General features: G+C 40.1%; 1 protein-coding gene across 5 annotated transcripts in view; it reads right to left on the bottom strand.

Annotated features, from left to right (window-relative positions):
* The window catches only part of GRM8 (glutamate metabotropic receptor 8), a 794,344-nt gene that overhangs the window by 431,980 nt on the left and 343,104 nt on the right, over positions 1-19,260 (bottom strand). The window lies entirely within an intron of this gene.

Genomic DNA, 19,260 nt, shown 5'->3' with positions numbered 1-19,260 from the left:
ATCTGTGATTTGAATACATCTACATTTTTAATATATGTTGTACACGGAGGCACTGGAAACTAATCTGTATGTCATAGTTCTCCAGAAAAGATTTGCAGTGATTTCTTTTCCAACCACGAATGGGTGGCCTCCCTTTAGACTATGTGAAAGACGCCCCTACTCAACACTCACAGGAGACAAAGGTGAAGCAAACAGCAACAATGGGGACAAAGTCTCCTGCCAGCACTGCACCAGGCATGGGGGATGAGAGACCACAACCTGGTTTTCACAGAATTTGGGATCCAAGGGGTGAAAGAAAGAAAAGGGATTGGATCCATAAGTCATTCCTTCATTTTAATACCAAATAATAAATATTCATTTTAAATCTCATGGATTTTGTAACACCAACTGGGCATAAAATTGTGAACAATCATGCAACCTAACAATGTAACTCGCAAAGTGTTAAGTTCTTCTCCTGCGATCATCACTGTGCAACAGGGATTATACTGTCATCCCTCTGGGGGTCACAGGTGTCCCAGATGTGGTGATTTATGTGAAATCAGGTGATGACATTGTTTTCTGGTAACAGGTTTTTCTCACCCTCCACCAACTCATATCTATAACCCTCACAAGGGTGATATTACCTTTCTTTCCCTCTTTGTTTTTTGTCCTATTGAAATGACATCTGTGTGATTTATCTTTTTTTATTTTAGAAAAAAATATTCACTAATCTTCTTAGATGTCGATGGTGTCAATAGGAACCAGGTTCTTATCAGTCTCTAATTGGACATAGCTTTATGCAAAGGAAATTAATGGACATGGGAGCCTCTCAGAGCTGACATTTTTTTTGTTTTTGTTTTTGTTTTTTAGCGGTACGCGGGCATCTCACCGCCACGGCCTCTCCCATTGCGGAGCACAGGCTCCGGACGCGCAGGCTCAGCAGCCATGGCTCACGGGCCCAGCCGCTCCGTGGCATGTGGGATCCTCCCAGACCGGGGCACGAACCCGTGTCCCCCGCACCGGCAGGCGGACCCTCAACCACTGCGCCACCAGGGAAGCCCTCAGAGCTGACATTTTACGTGAGAAGCTTAATGAGGAAACAGAGGGAGAAAGAGGCCAGTGCCTTTCATGAGGACCAAATCCAGAGGCAAATAAATGCTAGCTCACTGTCCTCCAGGAAAGTAAGTCTCCAGTGAGTGTCTGTGGGGCTCAGGTAGGCAAGATCACAATTTACGTGAGAGAAGGCAAAAAGTGGCTAAGAGGAAAGTGAAGAAGGAAAGGGAAGGGGCTATAGCATCTGGATGAAAAGGAGATGTTTCTGACAATAAATGCTGGAGAGGGTGTGGAGAAAAGGGAACACTCTTGCACTGCTGGTGGGAATGTGAATTGGTTCAGCCACTATGGAGAACAGTATGGAGGTTCCTTAAAAAACTACAAATAGAACTACCATATGACCCAGCAATCCCACTACTGGGCATATACCCTGAGAAAACCGAAATTCAAAAAGAGTCATGTACCAAAATGTTCATTGCAGCTCTATTTACAATAGCCCGGAGATGGAAACAACCTAAGTGCCCATCATCGGATGAATGGATAAAGAAGATGTGGCACATATATACAATGGAATATTACTCAGCCATAAAAAGAAACGAAATTGAGCTATCTATAATGAGGTGGATAGACCTAGAGTCTGTCATACAGAGAGAAGTAAGTCAGAAAGCAAAAGACAAATACCGTATACTAACACATATATATGGAATTTAAGGGAAAAAAAATGTCATGAAGAACCTAGGGGTAAGGCAGGAATAAAGATGCAGACCTCCTAGAGAACGGACTTGAGGTTATGGGGAGGGGGAAGGGTGAGCTGTGACAGGGCGAGAGAGAGTCATGGACATATACACACTAACAAACGTAGTAAGGTAGATAGCTAGTGGGAAGCAGCTGCATGGCACAGGGATATTGGCTCGGTGCTTTGTGACAGCCTGGAGGGGTGGGATAGGGAGGGTGGGAGGGAGGGAGACGCAAGAGGGAAGAGATATGGGAACATATGTATATGTATAACTGATTCACTTTGTTATAAAGCAGAAACTAACACACCATTGTAAAGCAATTATACCCCAATGAAGATGTTAAAAAAAAAAAAAAGGATATGTTTCTGAATAGCTTCAGGTGAGATGTGACATAAGAGAACATCAAGAACTCAAATGTTTCTTCCTGTTTTCCATTTATTACTATTAAGCCAAAATAACACTTGGTTTGTCACTTTCAGAGCTCCGAGCATACATTTCCTCTATTTTCGGCAGCATGGTTAGCATTCAGTTTATTTTTCCACGGGTGCTATAGCACAACATGGGCATAAAACAGTGAAAAATTAAATCGCTCAAAAGTGTAGGTGGGCTTCTGTGAAATTTGTGCTGAATGAATTTTTAGAAAGTAGAATGCGGTACTAAAATTGCTGCACATGTGTTCTATTATTAAATATCTAACTCTTCTAAATTGGGAAGGATGATAACAAGCAGTCTTGCGGGAAAGCTGAAGACCTAAACAATATGATTCTGAAACCAAAATAAAACTGTTTTGTTATTTTTTTATTTTTATAATTGTTAAAATATCACCGTGGCATCATAGCACAAAAACAGAACAACAGCTAAAGAAGAGCATGGAAAAGAATACTCCCCAGAAGCTTACTATCCTGGCGTTAACATTTTTTTCAACATATTTCAGGCTTTATCCACATAAAACCATAATAATCAGTTTTTATTAATGTGCATATACTTTTTTGTGTTTGGTTTTCCACTGAGCATTGTACTGTTAGTATTCTTCCATGCTATTCCAAGAGAAGCAGCAGAAAGAACACTGGGTTACTAGCAAGATGTGCTTTAGGTCTTAGCACACATGAGTTCCTTGTACTGTCCAGAGAGTCATCATTTTCGTAGCTATTCAATCTTCCTTGGAATTGATATAAGCAATTTTACTTACTCTGCTCCTTGTTCTCGAGCATGAGCAACAGTTCACAGGCCTAAGTATCACTGCAATACACACTTCCTTAACATAGCTTTTTTCTTCTTTTGAAGACTATCCTTGATATAATTTCATGGCAGGTGAACATATTTTTATATGCTTTATTCCTTTTGGTACATACTACCAAATTGTTTTCCAAAAGATGTATACCAAGTTATACTGTTACCAGCAATACAAATATGATTGTACACAACCTACAGGATGAGAGAAAATATTTGCAAATAAGGCGTTAATATCCGAAATATATCAACAGCTCATACAATTCAATATCCAGAAAAACCAACTAAAAATGGGCAGAAGATCTGAATAGACATTTCTCCAGAGAAGACATGCATATGACCAACAGGCACATGAAAAGATGCTCAACATTGCTAATCATCAGGGAAATGCAAATCAAACCTACAATGAGATATCACCTCACACCTGTCAGAATGGCTATCATCAAAAAGAACACAAATAACAAATGTTGGCAAGGATGTGGAGAAAAGGAAACCCTCACACACTATTGCTGAGAATGTATAAATTGGTACAGCCACTGTGGAAAACAGTATGCAAGTTTCTCAATAAACTAAAAACAGAACTACCATATGACCCAGCAATTCCACTCCAGGGTATATACATATATACGAAAAAAACAAAGACAGTAGTTAGAAAAGATACATGCACCCCAATGTTCACAGTAGAATTACTTATAACTGCTAAGATAAGGAAGCAACTTAAGTGTCCACAAACAGAAGAATGGATAAAGAAGATGTGGTGTGTATATATATATATATATATATATATATATATATATATACACACACACACATACACACACACACAACAGAATACTACTCAGCCATAAAAAAGAATGAAACTTTGCCATTTGCAACAACATGGATGGACTTGGAGGGTATTATGCTAAGTGAAATAAGTCAGACAGAGAAAAACAAATACTGTATGATATCACTTATGTGTGGAATCTAAAAAATACAACAAACTAGTGAATATAACAAGAAAGAAACAGACTCACAGATATAGAAAACAAACTAGTGGTTATCGGTGGGGAGAGGGAGGGGAGCAAGGTCACTGTAGGGGTAGGGGCTTAAGAGGTACAAATGAAACAGCAATATAGATCAATGGAACAGGATAGAAAGCCCAGAGATAAACCCATACACCTATGGTCAACTAATCTATGACAAAGGAGGCAAGGATATACAATGGGAAAAAGTCTCTTCAATAAGTGGTGCTGGGAAGACTGGACAGCTACATGTAAAAGAATGAAATTACAACACTCCCCAACACCATACACAAAAATAAACTCAAAATGGATTAGAGACCTAAATGTAAGACCAGACACTATAAAACTCTTAGAGGAAAACATAGGAAAAACACTCTGACGTAAATCACAGCAAGAGCGTTTTTGACCCACCTCGTAGAGTAATGGAAATAAAAAAATAAATAAACAAATGGGACCTAATGAAACTTCAAAGCTTTTGCACAGCAAAGGAAACCATAAACAAAATGAAAAGACAACCCTCAGAATGGGAGAAAATATTTGCAAACAAAGCAACGGACAAAGGATTAATCTCCAAAATATACAGACAGCTCATGCAGGTCAATATCAAAAAACAAACAACCCAGTCAAAAAATGGGCGGAAGACTAAATAGACGTTTCCCCAGAGAAGACACACAGACGGCCAAGAGGCACATGAAAAGCCGCTCAACATCACTAATCATTAGAGAAATGCAAATCAAAACTACAGTGAGGTATCACCTCACACCGGTCAGAATGGCCATCATCAGAAAATCTACAAACAACAAATGCTGGAGAGGGTGTGGAGAAAAGGGAACCCTCTCGCACTGTTGGTGGGAATGTAAATTGATACAGCCACTATGGAGAACAGTATGGAGGTTCCTTAAAAAACTAAAAATAGAATTACCATAGGATCCAATAATCCCACTACTGGGCATATACCCAGAGACAACCATAATTCAAAAAGACACATGCACCCCAGTGTTCACTGCAGCACTATTTACAATAGCCAGGTCATGGAAGCGACCTAAATGTCCATCGACAGATGAACGGATAAAGAAGGTGTGGTACACATATACAATGGAATATTACTCAGCCATAGAAAGGAATGAAATTGGGTCATTTGTAGAGACGTGGATGGACCTAGAGACTGTCATACAGAGTCAAGTAAGTCAGAAAGAGAAAAACAAATATCGTACATTAACGCATATATGTGGAATCTAGAAAAATGGTACAGATGAACCAGTTTGCAAGGCAGAAACAGAGACACAGATGTAGAGAACAAAGGTATGGACACCAATGGGAGAAAGCAGGGGTGGGATGAATTGGGAGATTGGGAATGACATATATACACTAATATGTATAAAAGAGATAACTAATGAGAACTTGCTGTATAGCACAGGGAACTCCACTTCGCTGTACAATAGAAACTAACATAACATTATAAAACAACTATACCCCAATTTAAAAAAAAAGAGGTACAAACTATTAGGTATAAAATAAGCTACAAGGATATATTTGTAGCTTATTGTACAACATAGGCAATATAGGCAATATCTTGTACAACATAGGGAATATAGCCAATATCTTATAAAAACTATAAACGGAGGATTACCTTTAAAAATTGTGAATCACTATATTATACATCTGTAACTTATATAATATTGTACATGAACTATATTTCAAAAAAAATAATACACTAAAAATATGATTATACAGCATCCTTGCCAATGTTGAGTGTTTGATGCTTAACGTTTGCTAACATATCTGAAAAGGGAGGGATATACCACCATATTATGCAGACGTTAAGTGTTAACTTTATTATATTTTATGATAATTAGTGGAAGTTTTCGGGAGTCCTGAAAGTTAATAAAATTTTAAATTATGACCCACAGTCCTGTAAAGAACTACAGATATAATTTAACCTAGTCCTGCACCCACGGAGAAATTTTTGCAGCAATATCTATGATTGAAACCTGGCCATTAACCTAGACTCCTCACTGTGCTTAATTGCCCTCATTCAATGTTACTAAGTCCTGCTGTTTCAAACCCCAAATCCCTCTTAAATCTGCCCGCTCTTCTCTGTCTCCCCTGCACGGCCTTAGTTCAAGCCCTCCTTAGCCCTCACCTGGATTACTACAATTACCTCTTCTCCAGTATTTCTGCCTCCAGTTCAATGGTTGGCATTGTGTGTGGTCTGAAATATTAATCCGATGGTGAGTGTTACTCCTTGCTTAAGTACTCCAACAGCACACCTTTTTTTTTTTTCAGGACAAAATCTGAATTTTGTGACATAGCATACAAGGCTCTTCATAATCTAGCTCAGCCTTTAGTCTCATTTCTCACCAATAACCCCACACCCATTCAACATCCACAAAGGCCATGCTCTTACAAGCCTTCACTTAGACAACTATTGTCTTGTAAGACTTGTCTCAGGGGTCCACTCCTCCAGAAGACTTTCCTAACTCCACATCCTCTCAGTGTTGGTTGGTCATTCATAATTCCATCAACACAGATTAGAAATCTCTAATCTAAGCATTTATTCCACTGTATTACAGTTGCTTATTTAGCTGCTGATTTTCCCAGCTAGCCTATTGGCTCCTTCAGGTTCAAGATGTGTCTTTAGCTCTGAATCCTCAGTGCCCTGCAAAGTGTGAGCTCTTAGTGATAGGGAACAAACGTCTGTTATTATTTATTAATTAATAAATGAGTGAATGATCCAGTCTCTGTTCAATATCTTCCAGCGACAGTATCTAACAAACAGCCCATCCTGTTTGTTCTGACTTTTAAAAACTAGAGAGCTGCTACTAAATTTCTGCTACATATGACTGGGCCAGTGGTCTGTTGAAATGTGCAAGGCACTGTTAAAGTACGGGATGGCCAGAAAGATACATGAAATTGGTCATCCAGGGTGATTTACTAAATAGAATCCTGGATGCTCTTTGACATATGCATTAAAAGTGAGTTCTATCCTAATAATAAACAAATACATAGTAGGGAAAATGCAAATAAATATATAGCATATGAATGCCTTTTAAGGAAAAACTGAATGCAAGGGTGATGCAGAGCCTCAGGTCCAAGCTGGCTGTCTCAGAAGGTCCTCCTGCAGGTCAGGAAAGCTGTCTGAAGGGAGTGAGTCTGGAAGGAGGCTGCCCAGAGGCAAAGGTGTTGATGCATTTAATGGGCTCAGGCAGCTGCTTTCACACATTTTCAGTATGGAAGAATGAATTGAAGCAAGAGAATTAGAGAAAAAAAAAAAGAAACAGGACCAAGTGTATTTGTTTAAAGGGACAAGTAAATAAACAAGAGGAGTGAGGGGAGGTGACATGGTGTCCTATTTATTCTATAAGCATGAAGACAGTGATGAAAAAGTGAGATGCTCCAATACCAAAGTGATTCAATTACTACGTTGCTTCATTTGAAAGGAAATACTACCTTGTGTGATCTGTCTAGTGCTGCCCAACAGAACTTTCTACAGTGATGGACATGTCCTATTGCCACACTGTCCAGGACAGTAGGAGCCAGCAATGTGAGGCCACTGAGCGACATGCAAAGTGGCTGTATGACTGAGCAACTGCACTTTTCATTGTATTGGATTTAAGTTTAAATGTAAACAGCCACATGTGGCTAGTGCCCTTTGGGGCAGAGCAGAATTCTATAGCCCTACAAGCTTTAAAAAATAAGACAACTTTTCAATTTAAGAAGGAAGAGGACTTAAGGGGCAAGGTTACCTGTTTGGGAGAAAATGAAATCATATTTTTATTGGTCTTTGCAATTTATAACGTACTTTCGTGTGTTTTATTTAACAGGAGTATAGAAGCTGAAGATGAAAGTGGAGTCCGAGTTGACAGAGGCAATGAGAAAGGAATCAGGGCCCCATGTCCTCACTTAACTGAATGAGGCTCCTGTGGAGTAAAGACCTTACTGAGCCACACTGGACAGGCAGGGAACGATAGTGACTAGGAATGCAGACGCTGGAGCCACACTGCCTGTGCCCAAACCCAGTTCTGTGTGACCTTAGTCAAATTACTTAACTTCTCTCTGCCTCATTTTCCTCCACACCTTAATGGGAACAGTAGCAGTACTGACCTCATAGGATTGATACGAGTTAACGCATGCAAAACACTTAGAACAGAGCCTGACATACATAGTAAATTGCTCTTAATGGGTGAGCAATTAACCAAGGGCTCAGCAGTCCCCCCCCCACCCCCCGCCCCAGCTACACATGGTCTTTTGGAAGGACGCACTGCTCTGGTCTTGGCTGGTCCTTCTTCTGACTCTGATACGTCTTTGCCTCATGATTGTCAGATGGGGTCTCAGACGGGGTCCCAGACAAAGGAAAGCATAACATTAAACCAATAATAATAGACGGTGTACAACCAAGTTTTCCCTTCCTCCTGATAATCCAGTTCCAACACCCTATCAGCCTAATGGTTATTCTATTTCGTTTGCATGGCCACTTTTACTTTCAACTTCCTAACAGGTTACAAACTATAGGTAAGTTATGAGCTGATGAATCCTATCGACTATTAAATGTTTTCATGTGAACATAACATAGTAAATGCTATTCACAGACAGAATTCTTGAAGATCCCCTACTTTTCAGCTTGTAACTGGCAGGTACTTTGTATTCACAATCTTGCTCTTGGTTACACCCTAGCCTGTTTCTGAACTTGTTCTGCTTTTCGAAGCCTCCACCATCCTCTTCCAGCTGTCACTCATCCACCCCTCACCTCTCGTTCCTCCTCTCTCCAGCCAGCACACTGCTTGGTGCAGGTGGATAGAAGCTTTTAAAGTTTTATGGAAAGCTCTCAAGAGCAGTGAAATAATTTGTCTATAAGTAGAGCTGATGTTGAACATATTAGAATGGAGGTAAAATTTAGAATAGCTCAGAAGAAAAGCATTATTAAAATAGAGAATAATAATAATTTCCAGGAGTGATGTGAAGATGTGAAATAAATTAAAGATTTTCAAGGTGTTACAGAGCTAACACGCCACAGCATATGACAAGGGCTCCTATAATTGCTAGGAAGGAAAATGCAAGAGTATTCTTTATTGTCCTCCAAATAACAAATTCAATGATGTGCTTCGAATCAGTAGAAGAACATACTCAGGTTGTGAAGATGCTATGAAAAATGGTCATCTCTAGGGACTTTATGAATTAATCCTTACCTGAGGCATGCTTCTGCATGCTTAGTGTGAATTATTCTTTATAAAATTACACTGAGAAGAATAGAAAATGTAGTTTGTAACTAGCTTAACAAACAATAGATTAATAGCATTTCATGTCAGACATAGATAACTGAAAAGTCAAAAGCCCAAATATATATTTATCAAGAATTCAAAAAACATCTGTTTTAAATAGAAGTCATGCTCTGGCCTTCATTTCTTACACTTGGAAAACACTGGTGATTATCCCAATAATTTCAGAGGGTAGACGTCTCACCAGGACACTTGACTAATGTAAATGTGTCTTTACAAATCTTCATTTTCTACTTAGAAATAGAAAAACTCATAAAAGGAAAACACAGTCTCCTGCAACAAGCTGAGTTACTAATAAACTCATAAGAAGGAAAACACAGTCTCCTCAACAATCTTTCTAATAAACTCATAAGAAGGAAAACACAGTCTCATGCAAAAATCTGAGTTACTAATGAGCCCATTGCTTTTCAGACAATCTTGTGCAGTATCTAGACACATGCTTCAGCCAGCACTGCTCGGTGTCATCAGCTCACACTGCAATATATTATTCCCTGATATGTGTAATAAATTACAAATACTTAATAATTTATCATGGTTGTTTTGAAAGCATCACAAGGCACTCAGCATCTAACTCAACAGAAAATAACTATTGACCTTCTCACAAAAATTCCCAAGTCCTCATTTTTATATTCACTTACTAACGTTCCTTTTAATCCTCTTCTTTAATTTTGCCTCTAAACTTTACATTAGCATCTTAGGTGGGAAGTGACTTCTGGGTTATCTAAGGTCAACCCTCCCAATGTAAGAATTTTTCTAGCATCTCCAACGGATGGCTACAAATGATTTTTCTCTTTCCCTGAACATCTCTGAAACACTGTTTTGTTTGTCCATTGGCAGGTCGGCTACTTTGTTTGGTTTGGCTTTGTTGTTGGGCCTTTCTTTAAGAATCTATTGACAGGAGTTTCAAGATGGCGGAACAGTAAGAGGAGGAGATCATCTTCCTCCCCACATATACATCAGAAATACATCTACACGTGGAACAACTCCTACAGAACACCTACTGAACGCTGGCAGAAGACCTCAGACCTCCCAAAAGGCAAGAAACTTCCCACATACTTGGGTAGGGCAAAAGAAAAAAGAAACAAAAGAGACAAAAGAATAGGGACGGGACCCGCACCAGTGGGAGGGAGCTGTGAAGGAGGAAAGTTTTCCACACACTAGAAGCCCCTTCGCGGGCGGAGACTGCGGGTGGCGGAGGCGGAAGCTTTGGAGCCGCGGAGGAGAGCACAGCAACAGGTGTGCAGAGGGCAAAGCAGGGAGATTCCCGCACAGAGGATCGGTGCCGACCAGCACTCACCAGCCCGAGAGGCTTGTCTGCTCACCCGCCGGGGCGGGCGGGGCTGGGAGCTGAGGCTCGGGCTTCGGTCGGAGCACCGGGAGAGGACTGGGGTTGGCGGTGTGAACACAGCCTGCAGGGGATTAGTGCGCCACGGCTAGCCGGGAGGGAGTCCGGGGAAAAGTCTGGACCTGCCGAAGAGGCAAGAGACTTTTTCTTACCTCTTTGTTTCCTGCTGCGCGAGGAGAGGGGACTAAGAGCGCCGCTTAAAGGAGCTCCAGAGACGGGCGCAAGCCGCGGCTAAAAGCGCGGACCCCAGAGACGGGCATGAGACGCTAAGGCTGCTGCTGCCGCCACCAATAAGCCTGTGTGCGAGCACAGGTCACTATCCACACCCCCCTTCCGGGGAGCCTGTGCAGCCCGCCACTGCCAGGGTCCCGGGATCCAGGGACAACTTCCCCGGGAGAACACACGGCGCGCCTCAGTCTGCTGCAACGTCAGGCCGGCCTCTGCCGCCGCAGACACGCCCCACACTACGTGCCCCTCCCTCCCCCCCGGCCTGAGTGAGCCAGAGCCTCCGAATCAGCGGCTCCTTTAACCCTGACCTGTCTGAGCGAAGAACAGACGCCCTCCGGCGACCTACACGCAGAGGCGGGGCCAAATCCAAAGCTGAGCCCCTGGGAGCTGTGAGAACAAAGAAGAGAAAGGGAAACACCTCCCAGCAGCCTCAGAAGCAGCGGATTAAAGCTCCACAATCAACTTGATGTATCCTGCATCTGTGGAATACATGAATAGACAACGAATCATCCCAAATTGAGGAGGTGGACTTTGGGAGCAACGATATATATATTTTTTTTTTACCCTTTTCTCTTTTTGTGAGTGTGTATGTGTATGCTTCTGTGTGTGATTTTGTCTGTATAGCTTTGCTTTTACCATTTGTCCCAGGGTTCCGTCTGTCCGTTTTTGTTTTTTTGTATAGTTTTTAGCACTTGTTATTATTGCTGGATTTGTTTTTTGGTTTGGTTGCTCTCTTCTTTCTTTCTTTCTCTTTTTTTCTATTACTTAAAAAACTTTTTTTTAAAAAAAAAACTTAACAATTATTTTTTATTTTAATAAATTTATTTTACTTTATTTTATCTTCTTCTTTCTGTCTTTTTTACTCCCTTTTATTCTGAGCCATGTGGAGGACAGGCTCTTGTTGCTCCAGCCAGGCATCAGGGCTGTGCCCCTGGGGTGGGAGAGCCAAGTTCAGAACACTGGTCCACAAGAGACCTCCCAGCTCTATGTAATATCAAACACCGAAAATCTCCCAGAGATCTCCATCTCAACGCCAAGACCCAGGTCCACTCAACGACCAGCAAGCTACAGTGCTGGACACCCTACACCAAACAACTAGCAAGACAGGAACGAAAGCCCATCCATTAGCACACAGGCTGCCTAAAATCATAATAAGCCCACAGACACCCCAAAACACACCACCAGACGTGGACCTGCCCACCAGAAAGAAAGATCCAGCCTCATCCACCAGAACACAGGCACTAGTCCCCTCCACCAGGAAGCCTACACAACCCACTGAACCAACCTTAGCCACTGGGGACAGACACCAAAAACAACGGGAACTACGAACCTGTAGCTTGCAAAAAGGAGACCCCAAACACAGTAAGTTAAGCAAAATGAGAAGACAGAGAATCATGCAGCAGATGAAGGAGCAAGGCAAAAACCCATCAGACCAAACAAATTAAGAGGAAATAGGCAGTCTACCTGAAAAGGAATTCAGAATAATGATAGTAAAGGCGATCCAAAATTTTGGAAACAGAATGGAGAAAATACAAGAAGTGTTTAACAAGGACCTAGAAGAACTAAAGAGCAAATAAACAGTGATGAACAACACAATAAATGAAATTAAAAATTCTCTACAAGGGATCAATAGCAGAATAACTGAGGCAGAAGAACGGATAAGTGACCTGGAAGATAAAACAGTGGAAATAACTACTGCAGAGCAGAATAAAGAAAACAGATTGAAAAGAATTGAGAACAGTCTCAGAGACCTCTGGGACAACATTAAATGCACCCACATTCGAATTATAGGGCTCCCAGAAGAAGAAGAGAAAAAGAAAGGGACTGAGAAAATATTTGAATTGATTATAGTTGAAAACTTCCCTAATATGAGCAAGGAAATAGTTAATCAAGTCCAGGAAGCACAGAGAGTCCCATACTGGATAAATCCAAGGAGAAACACACCAAGACACATATTAATCCAACTATCAAAAATTAAATACAAAGAACAAATATGAAAAGCAGCAATGGAAAAACAATAAATAACACATAAGGGAATCCCCATAAAGATAACAGCTGATCTGTCAGCAGAAACTCTGCAAGCCAGAAGGGAGTGGCAGGACATATTTAAAGTGATGAAAAGGAAAAACCTACAACCAAGATTACTCTACCCAGCAAGGATCTCATTCAGATTTCACAGAGAAATTGAAACCTTTACAGACAAGCAACAGCTAAGAGAATTCAGCACCACCAAACCAGCTTTACAACAAACGCTAAAGGAACTTCTCTAGGCAGGAAACACAAGAGAAGGAAAAGACCTACAATAATAAACCCAAAACAATTAAGAAAATGGTAATAGGAACATACATATCGATAATTACCTTAACTGTAAATGGATTAAATGCTCCAACCAAAATACACAGATTGGCTGAATGGATACAAAAACTAGACCCGTGTATATGCTGTCTACAAGAGACCCACTTCAGAACCAGGGACACATACAGACTGAAAGTGAGGGGATGGAAAAAGATATTCCATGCTAATGGAAATCAAAAGAAAGCTGGAATAGCAATTCTCATATCAGACAAAATACACTTTAGAACAAAGACTATTACAAGACACAAAGAAGGACACTACATAATGATCAAGGGTTCAATCCAAGAAGAAGATATAACAATTGTAAATATTTATGCACCCAACATAGGAGCACCTCAATACATAAGGCAAATACTAACAGCCATAAAAGGGGAAATCGACAGTAACACAATCATAGTAGGGGACCTTAACACCCCAGTTTCACCAATGGACAGATTACCCAAAATGAAAATAAATAAGGAAACACAAGCTTTAAATGATACATTAAACAAGATGGACTTAATTGATATTTATAGGACATTCCATCCAAAAACAACAGAATACACATTCTTCTCAAGTGATCATGGAACATTCTCCAGGATAGATCATATCTTGGGTCACAAATCAAGCCTTGGTAAATTTAAGAAAATTGAAATCGTATCAAGTATCTTTTCCGACCACAACGCTATGAGACTAGGTATCCATTACAGGAAAAAATGTGTAAGAAATAAAAAAAAAAATAGAGGCTAAACAACACACTACTTAAAAACTAAGAGATCACTTAACAAATCAAAGAGGAAATCAAAAAATACCTAGAAACAAATGACAATGAAAACACGACAACCCAAAACCTATGGGATGCAGCAGAAGCAGTTCTATGAGGGAAGTTTATAGCAATACAATCCTACCTTAAGAAACAAGAAATATCTCAAATGGAAAACCTAAACTTACACCTAAAGCAATTAGAGAAAGAAGAACAAAAAAGACCCAAAGTTAGCAGAAGGAAAGAAATCATAAAGATCAGATCAGAAATAAATGAAAAAGAAATGAAGGACATGATACCAAAGATCAATAAAACTAAAAGCTTGTTCTTTGAGAAGATAAACAAAATTGATAAACCACTAGCCAGACTCATCAAGAAAAAAAGGGAGAAGACTCAAATCACTAGAATTAGAAATGAGAAAGGAGAATAACAACTGACACTGAAGAAATACAGAGGATCATGAGAGACTACTACAAGCAACTCTATGTCAATAAAATGGACAACCTGGAAGAAATGGACAAATTCTTAGAAAAGCACAACCTTCTGAGACTGAACCCGGAAGAAATAGAAAATATGAACAGACCAATCACAAGCATTGAAATTGAAACTGTGATTAAAAATCTTCCAACAAACAAAAGTCCAGGACCAGATGGCTTCACAGGTGAATTCTATCAAACATTTAGAGAAGAGCTAACACCTAACCTTCTCAAACTCTTCCAAAATATAGCAGAGGGAGGAACACTCCCAAACTCATTCTAGGAGGCCACCATCACCCTGATACCAAAACCAGAAAAAGATGTCACAAAGAAAGAAAACTACAGGCCAATATCCCTGATGAACATAGATGCAAAAATCCTCCACAAAATACTAGCAAACAGAATCCAACAGCAAATTAAAAGGATCATACACTATGATCAAGTGGGGTTTATCCCAGTAATGGAAGGATTCTTCAATATACACACATCAATCAACGTGATACACCATATTAACAAATTGAAGAAGAAAAACCATATGATCATCTCAACAGACACAGAGAAAGCTTTTGACAAATTTCAACACCCATTTATTTTTTTTATTTTTTCAACACCCATTTATGATAAAAAGCCTCCAGAAAGTAGGCATAGAGGGAACTTTCCTCAACATAATTAAAGCCATATATGACAAACCCACAGCCAACATCATCCTCAATGGTGAAAACTTGAAACCATTTTCACTAAGATCAGGAACAAGACAATGTTGCCCACTCTCACCACTATTATTCAACATAGTTTTGGAAGTTTTAGCCACAGCAATCAGAGAAGAAAAGGAAATAAAAGGAATCCAAGTCGGAAAAGAAGAAGTAAAGCTGTCACTGTTTGCCAATGACATGATACTCTACATAGAGAATGCTACCAGACGCTACCAGAAAACTACTAGGGCTAATCAATGAATTTGGTAAAGTAGCAGGATACAAAATTAATGCACAGAAATATCTGGCATTCCTATACACTAATGATGAAAAATCTGAAAGTGAAATTAAGAAAACACTCCCATTTACCACTGCAACAAAAAGAATAAAATATCTAGGAATAAACCTACCTAAGGAGACAAAAGACCTGTATGCAGAAAATTATAAGACACTGATGAAAGAAATTAAAGATGATGCAAACAGATGGAGAGATATACCATGTCCTCGGATTGGAAGAATCAACATTGTGAAAATGACTCTACTGCCCAAAGCAATCTACAGATTCAATGCAATCCCTATCAAAGCACCACCAGCATTTTTCACAGAACTAGGACAAAAAATTTCACAATTTGTATGGAAACACAAAAGACCCCGAATAGCCAAAGCAATCTTGAGAAAGAAAAATGGAGCTGGAGGAATCAGGTTCCCTGACTTCAGACTATACTACAAAACTACAGTAATCAAGGCAGTATGGTACTGGCACAGAAACAGAAATATAAATCAATGGAACAGGATAGAAAGCCCAGAGATAAGCCCACGCACATATGGTCACCTTATCTTTGATAAAGGAGGCAAGAATATACAGTAGAGAAAAGACAGCCTCTTCAATAAGTGGTGCTGGGAAAACTGGACAGCTACATGTAAAAGAATTAAATTAGAACACTCCCTAACACCATACACAAAAATAAACTGAAAATGGATTAAAGACCTAAATGTAAGGCCAGACACCATCAAACTCTTAGAGGAAAACATAGGCAGAACATTCTATGACATAAATCACAGCAAGATCCTTTTTGACCCACCTCCTAGAGAAATGAAAATAATAACAAAAATAAACAAATGGGACCTAATGAAAATTAAAAGCTGTTGCACAGCAAAGGAAACCATAAACAAGACCAAAAGACAACCCTCAGAATGGGAGAAAATATTTGCCAATGAAGCAGCTGACAAAGGATTAATCTCCAAAATTGACAAGCAGCTCATGCAGCTCAATATCAAAAAAACAAACAACCCAGTCCAAAAGCGGGCAGAAGACCTAAATAGACATTTCTCCAAAGAAGATATACAGGTTGCCAACAACCACATGAAACAATGCTCAACATCATTAATCATTAGAAAAATGCAAATCAAAACTACAATGAGGTATCATCTCACACCAGTCAGAATGGCCATCATCAAAATATCTACAAACAATAAATGCTGGAGAGGGTGTGGAGAAAAGGGAACCCTCTTGCACTGTTGGTGGGAATGTAAACTGATACAGCCACTATGAAGAACAGTATGGAGGTTCCTTAAAAAACTAAAAATAGAACTACCATATGACCCAGCAATCCCACTACTGGGCATATACCCTTAGAAAACCATAATTCAAAAAGTCATGTACCAAAATGTTCACTGCAGCTCTATTTACAATAGCCAGGACATGGAAGCAACCTAAGTGTCCATCAACAGATGAATGGATAAAGAAGATGTGGCACATATATACAATGGAATATTCCTCAGCCATAAAAAGGAACGAAAATGAGTTATTTGTAATGAGGTGGGTGGACCTAGATACTGTCATTCAGAGTGAAGTAAGTCAGAAAGAGAAAAACAAATACCGTATGCTAACACATATATATGGAATCTAAGAAATGAAAAAAAAATGGTGATGAAGAACCTAGGGGCAAGACGGGAAAAAGATGCAGACCTACTAGAGAATGGACTTGAGGATACGGGGAGGAGGAAGGGTAAGCTGGGACAAAGTGAGAGTCGCATGGACATATATACACTTCCAAACGTAAAATAGATAGCTAGTGGGAAGCAGCCGCATAGCACAGAGAGAACAGCTTGGTTCTTCGTGACCACGTAGAGGGGTGGGATAGGGAGAGTGGGAGGGAGGGAGATGCAAGAGGGAAGAGATATGCGGACATATGTATATGTATAACTGACTCACTTTGTTGTAAAGCAGAAACTAACACACCATTGTAAAGCAGTTATACTCCAATAATGATGTTAAAAAAAAAGAATGTATTATGTTCATTTCATCATTTGGGCTTTTATTTTAAGGACAGTGGAAATCCCAAGTATGTGAAGGCTAACTCTTCTCCACGCCAGCACTACAGACTGGAAGGTAAGAAAGTCAATCAACGAACACATTGTTTATCCATAGTTAATACCACATAAATGGCATATTTTCAGTTGGCAAACTAAAGTCAAGGTTGACACCACACAGAGCAAATCACAGACAACTAATAAAGAATTGATACTGAATTCCTTATTTAGGAAATCTTTTTGAGTATTCACAGTCAGCCAACACACAGGACTCTGTGGAAGAATTATAAAGAAAAGGCACAGTTCTCATCCTTGAAGAGTACACCATCTGGCTAGAGAACATAAGCAGGCATATGCATAAAGCTGTATTATTGAGTTCAAAGGATAGCACGTAAACAGCAAACAAAAATGCCTGGAGACAGGAATAAAGTTTAATGAATTGAGTTAATCAAAGAAGACCTTCTTGAAGAGGCCTTACAAATTAAAATACATTTTTTCAAAAAGAATGAGAATGCCCTATGTTCAGGAAGGGGTGAACATTATCAGAAATGAATTTGTACAGTTTGGATTGGGGAGGCAAGAAGGAACGGTAAATATGGATACTTCAACGGTTTGACTAAGACTAGATTTGCTATGAAATGAAATAAAGAGTCCAGTTTCTAGAGTTGAACAATATGGAAAAGCAATAAGAGATCTGTCAGGGTTCCAGGAGCCCCATTATCTATCCAGGAAAGGGTTAGAACCAGGATGATCATGATGCTGATGGTGAAAAGCTCAAGATACTTTCCCTTAGGAACTATGTCCCATGACCTCTTTTTTTTTTTTTTTTTTTTTTGCGGCCATGGCTCACGGGCCCAGCCGCTCGGCGGCATGTGGGATCTTCCCAGACCGGGGCACGAACCCACGTCCCCCGCATCGGCAGGCAGACTCTCAACCACTGCGCCACCAGGGAAGCCCCCCCCCCTCCACGATCTCTTAGAAAGACCCATCCTCTCATGGTTGCAACAATGAAGCCCTCAGAATCACACCTGGACACCAAGCAGAGCTGCAAGGTGGATTGGCCCCAATCAGGATGCAATTAATGGAAACATACTTCCCTACCTCTTCTCAAGAAAACACTGTAAAAAGGGCAGGCTTCAAAAGCTTTTAAATGAAAGAAAGTAGCAGTTTCAATTAAGTTGTACACAATCATTCAGGTGTTAAGGGCAATGCAAGCAAATAGTGCATCTTGAAAATAGTTAAGAGCGTGGAGATTAATGATTGGACTGGGGTTATCTGGAAATTGACTCTAGCCAGGTAAAAGCCTAGCTGGACACACCAAGCTCTTTCGCTTGGCCCAGTCTCTCTTCTGTTCACACTTAACTGGCAACTTCATCATTCTTCATGTGTTCTTCTCTAACCCCACATCCCTTGCTGCTCCCAGTTAGCATCTTGTACTCTTCTTTCTTAGCACTTATCACAGTTTACAGATTGTACATACTGGTGGATTATGTAAGAGGGAGCTGTGGAAGCCAACACTCTGTGTTATGGAGATAGTTGCTAGGGTTCAAATCTTGGTTCCAACACATTAGTTGTAAATATATCCCATGCCTCGTAATGGGTACTGTAAAGATCAAGAGTTAGTACATGTGAAGATGGCAGAACAGTGTCTGGCATATAATCACATTGCAATAAATATGTCATCATTCCCACTGGATCCATGAGAGCAGGGACCGTGTCTATTGCATCTACCACCTCCTCTGTAGGACATAGCACAGTGTTTGGGATGTAGGGGGAGCTTAGTGAGTATATATGGAGTGAATGAATAAATCATCACTCCATACTTTGTCA

This window comes from Globicephala melas, chromosome 9 (assembly GCF_963455315.2).
Source record: "Globicephala melas chromosome 9, mGloMel1.2, whole genome shotgun sequence".
In the NCBI taxonomy this organism is placed as follows: Eukaryota; Metazoa; Chordata; class Mammalia; order Artiodactyla; family Delphinidae; genus Globicephala; species Globicephala melas.
The sequence above is the reverse complement of the archived record's forward strand: the minus strand, read 5'-3'. Positions and strand labels throughout refer to the sequence as shown.